This window comes from Microcaecilia unicolor, chromosome 2 (genome assembly GCF_901765095.1).
Source record: "Microcaecilia unicolor chromosome 2, aMicUni1.1, whole genome shotgun sequence".
NCBI lineage: Eukaryota > Metazoa > Chordata > Amphibia > Gymnophiona > Siphonopidae > Microcaecilia > Microcaecilia unicolor.
This window is the reverse complement of record NC_044032.1, coordinates 286228536-286234886: the sequence shown is the minus strand read 5'-3', so window position 1 is coordinate 286234886 and position 6351 is coordinate 286228536. Positions and strand designations below refer to the sequence as shown.

General features: G+C 44.4%; 1 protein-coding gene across 1 annotated transcript in view; it reads right to left on the bottom strand.

Moving 5' to 3' along the window:
* The window catches only part of BNC2 (basonuclin 2), a 727828-nt gene that overhangs the window by 518886 nt on the left and 202591 nt on the right, over positions 1–6351 (bottom strand). The window lies entirely within an intron of this gene.

Below are 6351 nucleotides of genomic sequence, written 5' to 3'. Positions count from 1 at the left end.
TCTTTGTCTGTGGAAACAATATCCCCCCCCCCCCCCCCAACTCTGATGTTTAAAATTATAGCTGGATACTCAGCATAAGGCCATACCTGGGGTGCTGAGCAGCCTCTAGAAGTTATCCAGTACTGCTGACACCCAGAAATCAGAGCTGGTACCCGGAAAAATACAGAATATGAGCACGTTAGGACACTATAGTCCTTACTGCCAATGGCACTATCCGGCAGTCAGTCGGACTTTTCAGGGGCATTATTCAGATAATGCTGCCGTTAATCAAGGTATGGTGAGTGGCATTTATTCAGGTAGAAGGCACTCCTACCCAAAGAAGTGCTGCTGAATATCAGGGCCATAGTATGTATGCTTGGGAGTACAATACTACTACTACTACTTATCATTTCTATAGCGCTACAAGGCATACGTAGCACTGTACACCATACACAAAAAGACAGTCCCTGCTCAAAGAGCTTACAATCTAGATAAGACAGGTAAACAGAACAATAAGGGTAAGGGAATAAAGAGGTGAGGATAAAAGGACAGGGCAAGTGAGTAGTGGTTAGGAGTCAAAAGCAGTGGTAAAGAGGTGGGCTTTAAGTTTGGACTTGAAAACGGCCAGAGACGGGGCTAGACGTACAGGCTCGGGTACTCTATTCCAGGCATGAGGTGCAGCAAGATAAAAGGATTAATCACAGTTAATAATCTTGTGATAGTTAACTGTGATTATTTATTTATTATTCAACAGCACTAATTGGCTCTATTAATAATTCTCAAATATATAGCTGCCACAACAAGTTTAGGTGGGGGACCCGGGCAAATCTCAGTACCTTGGGTCTTGTGGTGGAGGCAACTAAGCCAAAAACAAGAACAGGGCATGCAAAACTGCATGATACAAGCCATGGCCATGGCTTATCAGAGTTGCCTCCTGGGGTCAGTGTGGTACAGTGGTGGCACCTAGACAGATTTTATGGCAAGGGCAGAGGATGCGGAATAAGGACCTAGTTTGTCATAGCACAGTGAGTAACCCTTTAATCTTCACAGTGCAAATAGCCCCTTATTTGGAAAAGTTTGGCATGGTTCGGTTTGTTTGATTATGATCGTTTTATCGGTAAAGCCATAACCAAAGCCAAATCAATTGTTTCTTGTCGGCTTTTTTTTTATGTATAACATCCATTGCTAAAAACTGTAAGAAATAGGTGAGTTCCACATTCCTATGTTGATGCCAGGCTTTAGCTGACGTACTCACAAGTCCATACTTAACAAGCTCGTATATTCACAGATGTGGAAAGGTGCTTCCTGGTGTCCTCCCTCATTCACTTTCCTGATCTCTTTTAAGGTTTCAAAAGACCCATCACAAGTATAAATTAGAGGGGAAGATCTCTAGCCAAACAGCAAGGCCAGGGCAGGGAAAAGCTAGAGAGAATGCACAGGACACCACTGCCTTTAACCCATTTTTGCTCAATGTTCCAAAATTAGTTTAGAAATCTAGGGTAAAAAAAAAAAAAAAAAAAAAATTGAGCAAAAATGGGTTAAAGCCCCAGGCAACTATTTCAGCCACGTTGTCTTATCAGCCGAATGTTGATTCAACTGTCGCAGCTATATTATGAGGGTGGAGCATCTGAGTCAAAGAAAGAAACAGGACATGCAAAATGGTGTGAAGCAAGCCGGGGTAACCCGCTCAGCTACTGAAGATGTTTGGCACAATGGTGGTGCCTTGTTGGATTTTGTATCAGACGGACTGTAAGATGGTGAACAGAATTGGAGAGAGTTAGAATGGGGACTCTGCCTGGCGTAGCAGATCACAAATGAATATTCAATGAAGACAGTCTCTGGCCTGCAAGAGGATAACAGGTGGCTTATTTGGAAAAGTTAGTTTATGATTCTGTGTGGATGTTTTTTTAGAGTTTATTTTGGCTTTTTGTCTTTTATTCATTTAATAAATGTATACATTGATCTGGATTGATGCATGTATCTTTTTGAAGAAATTGTGAATAATAAATGTTGATATTGTTCATGAATTTGGAAATCACTGATTTTTTAAAATTAGTTTAAAGTATGTAGCAAATGGCGGAGTGATTACATAATCATCCTAGCCAGAGGGAATAAAAAATATTAAGCCATGTGAATTTCTTTATGTAGCTTGAATATTAATTGCTCCTGCCATGTGTCACAACAAAAGAACCACAACTTGCCCACTAAGACCCTGATGTACAAAACTCTGATGTTGTAGAGAACAGCACTGGAAAAACACTGGCTCAACACCGAGTCAGAATTACTGACCAATGCTCAACAGTAACAGAATACAAATTATATGTATGCAGCTAGTTTTGAGCATTGGTCGGTAAAAGGGTCCGAGCATTCCTGGCGCATGCCCACAAGAGCTGTGCATTAAGCACAGCTCTTGTGGGCATGTCCAGCGATGACTGAACCCCCCCCCCAACCCTCACTGGTGGGCCAGTGGACCCCCTCTCAAGCCCCCACCCCAGCAAATCAAAAAACTCCATGGTGGTCTAGTGACCCCTACTCCTCCCCTCCTCATACCTTGTAAGAGTTGGAGGAAGGTCAACAGCAACACCTATTCCCTCCTGCCTCTGGGCCTGCTCTTCTCAAAATGGTGATGCCCAGTCCCTGCCCAGTGAACAGGTCGGAGTAACCAGAACTACGGCAAAATCCAAGCATACCTGGAACAGGTACAAAGAGCGTGGGGAGGGGAGTAGGAGAAGGAGTGACTAGGTCTTGATTCACATACAGAGACATACACCCATCTACTCAAAAGAGTAGAGAGCCAAAGGGAGTGTAGAACGGCAAAGCCCATTTGCGTAGAATGGTGGTAAGGATGTATGAAGACCCCTGCAGGAGGAGGTAATGCCAACCAGTGTGGCTTTGGCACATTTACAGATATAACTGGTGTGGGAGGGAGACTGATACAGCAGTTCACTTAGTATGAATGCAGGAAAGCTACGGGACACATTTCAGGTTAACGCCAAGAAGCATACAGAGCAATCTCCTGTAGGCAGTCAAGTGTGCACATTTGATAGGTAGACTTCCTTCAGCACCAAGGGCTGCAGTAAGAGAAAAACAGGATCATGATCGGAACTAGGACAGTACAGACTGCCTAACTGCAATAACCTCACACCCACTGTAACCTTACGTCAGACTTGCCTCTGCTATGGGCTCTCCTCTGATGACCATAGGACTCAGTTCAAAACAAAGCATTAATCTTATTCTGACTTTCCTGATCACTAAATTAGTATGTGTGGAAAATGTAAACCAAATGATTTCCTCAGGGCAGAAGTTCACAATACAAATGTATGTGTATGTGCGTGTGTGTGTGCGTGTCTAAGAAAGTGTGTGGAGTGAAGACAATGACTTGGATGTGGATTCAAACAAAAAGAGCTTGACAAGAGTCTAAATTTAATAATAATTTGGGGATTTTTAGTCCCCTTTTCCAAATCATCTTCTAGAAGGCTTCAAGCAGTTTTAGATTTCAGTTACACTACGTCCCTTCCCAAAGAGTTTACAAACTCAATTGGTGCATGATGCAAGAGGAGATGAAGTGACATGCGCAAGGGCACAAGGCATATCAATGGGATTTCAATCCTGGTTTCCAGGAGTCTCAGCTTATTGCTATAACCACTAAGCCACTCCTTCTAGGATATTTTCTTTTAAAAAATAATATTTAAAAAGACCCCCCCCCCCCCAATTTACAATAATAAACAGCATTGACAGTAACCATCTACAAGGAAAGCAGTAAGGACAGGAGCAGAATTCAAGTTCAGACATGATCCTGCAAATACTTCAGTCCTCCAAGTCAAGTCATATTATTTGCTTCTCAGGTAGGCATATACACTGTCATAAGCACATTACTTGGCCAAGTAGTGGGGATATCTGGACTTCTGTAACAAAAATCTTTCTTCTCACATGAGTTTGGGCACAGGGCACAGGCCAGGGTCAGAGAAGAATCTGGAAGGCCATGGGATTTTAAGCTGAAGGTTTTATTGAGCATTTTAAGCTAAGGGTTTTATTGAGCATTCCAACAGTCCGGAAGCAACATATCTCGCTCTCACTCCAAAGAGAACACTCTCCCAATAAAGTATTTGTAATTTTATGCAAAACCATATCTACTGAATACAGTTGGCAGTTCAAATCCTCTTTGAAACAAACAGTCAATTTATAATCCAAGTTGATATCAGATGTAACTATAAATCCAAAATCAAATTTAGAGACATGGTGTATATTCTTCAATGCAGTTTATAATCCTGCATTATTTACAGTTCCTCCTGTCCACACCCATCCCTTCTGGGTGTTACAACAAGTCTTCCTGTGGATCAGACCTCTCTATCCGCCCACTTCCTCTCCTCCAAAGGAGTATCTCTTTGGGCTACCACATTTGGCTCTGAACAACTTTCACTGCTCCTGCTCCCAAGCTGGGATCCCTTATTTCCTACCTGGAGCACTCCTCCATCACACGGCAAATGGTGGAATTTGCAGAAACAACTACTTTGGTCAGCCTCAGATTTCTGAATCCATCCAGGACTCCACCTCTCCTCCTAGGGTCCCAGCAGGGTTCTCCCTCTGAAACCTATCCAGGAATCCACCCCTCTGCAGACATGACAAGCCACACACATTTGGCACAATCAGGTCCCTTTTCAAGCTTAAGGGACTCTCATCTCATGCATTGGCTTCCTCCCCCCTCCCTGGAAGGCCCTGGGATTGGTTGAAGCAGCCTGCTATTGCTGAGGGCACTGCACAGATTAACTGCAGCAAAAAGAATTTAAGAAAAGAAGAAAGGTACCGGATAGGGGAGGACAAAGAGGGAGAGAGGTAATGCATCGGGGGAGGGGGCAAGGAAAGACACAGGTGTTGCATCATGGTGGAGCAAATAGGGACACAAATGCTGCATCTTGGGGGGGGGGCAAGGAGTGAGAGAGGTGCTGCATCTTGGGGGGGGGCAAGGAGTGAGAGAGGTGCTGCATCTTGGGGGGGGGGGCAAGGAGTGAGAGAGGTGCTGCATCCTGGAGGGGGCAAGGAGGGAGAGAAATGCTGCATCGGTGGGCAAGGAGGGAGAGAGGTGGTGCATCGGGACGGCAAGGAGGAAAGACAGGTGCTGCATCGAGGAGGGGGGCGAGGAGGGAGAGAGGTGCTGCATAGGGAGGTCAGGTAGGGAAGAGACAGAGATCCAATGAGGGGGGTGAGGAAGAGAAGGAGCACGAAGGAAAAAGGTGTTGAACAGGGGGGGAGGACAAAAAAGAAGAGGTGCCAGGACTTGCAGGGAAAGAAAGAAGAGTGAGAGGTGCAGGTCCTGCAAAGGAGTAGGAGCGAGGGAAGAGAGAGAAACACTTGCTGGACCCTTGGGGGGGCAGATGGAGGTGAGAGGGAGATATGCTGGCCAGGAGAGAAAGAAAGAGAAATACTGGCACATGGCGGGGGAGGGGGGGGAGTTATGTTGGACAGGGACACAGAGATGGGAGATGATCAACATATGACGGGAAGACAGGAGTGATGCTGGGTTAGATAGATAGGGATGAAAAGAGAAGATAGATGGTGGACATGGAGAGAAAAGAAGTGCCAAATGGATGAGGAGACTCTGGCAAGTCAGTTAAGAGAAGAAAGAGGAAAACAGAAACCAGAGACTAGGACCAGCACAATAAGAAAAATGAAATGACCAGACAACAAAGGCAGAAAAAAGAATTGTATTTTCTATTGATTGGAATATGTCAGTTTTTGGAACATGCATCTTGCCTGACCTAGTTTTATACATGGCTGGACCTGCAAGAAAAATCACACTCATTGGCCTTCAATCTCTAGCATTGCAGTGTAAATCTCCAAAATTGGGATAGGCCACCCTTGGCGTCTCTGCCCCTGGGCTGGATCCCCCACCACCTGAAAACCCTCCCCTCATGTTCTTTAAAAATCCTCAATATAATGGGGGATTACACGTATTTAAAGTGGACTGGGCAGAGCCAGAAGTAGCAAAGCTAGGCAGCCAGCTAGCACAGAATCCACATACTCAAGAAAAGCTTCTCGCAGTCAATAAAGTAGTCCATATAGTTTAATATACTTCAAACTGTAAAAAGATGCACTTAAAACTAAGATATTTCAACACGGGTTAAAATTTAGTTAAACTATTTACAGTCCTTGTATATTCCAGTAAAGAAGTGTATCAAACGTTAACACCTACAAAGCCTATGAATTCTTCTTCCTAATCTTCCTTCTCAATTATTTGTGGCTCCAGCTGTATTTTCTAGTAGCTCTTCTCCAGATCTTTTTCTACTCATCCTCAGCAGTGGTGGAATTCAGGATCCCTATGCCTGAATCTCCCTGGAACTGTCCTGAAGTTGTGCAGGCTCTGAGGCGGGTTGC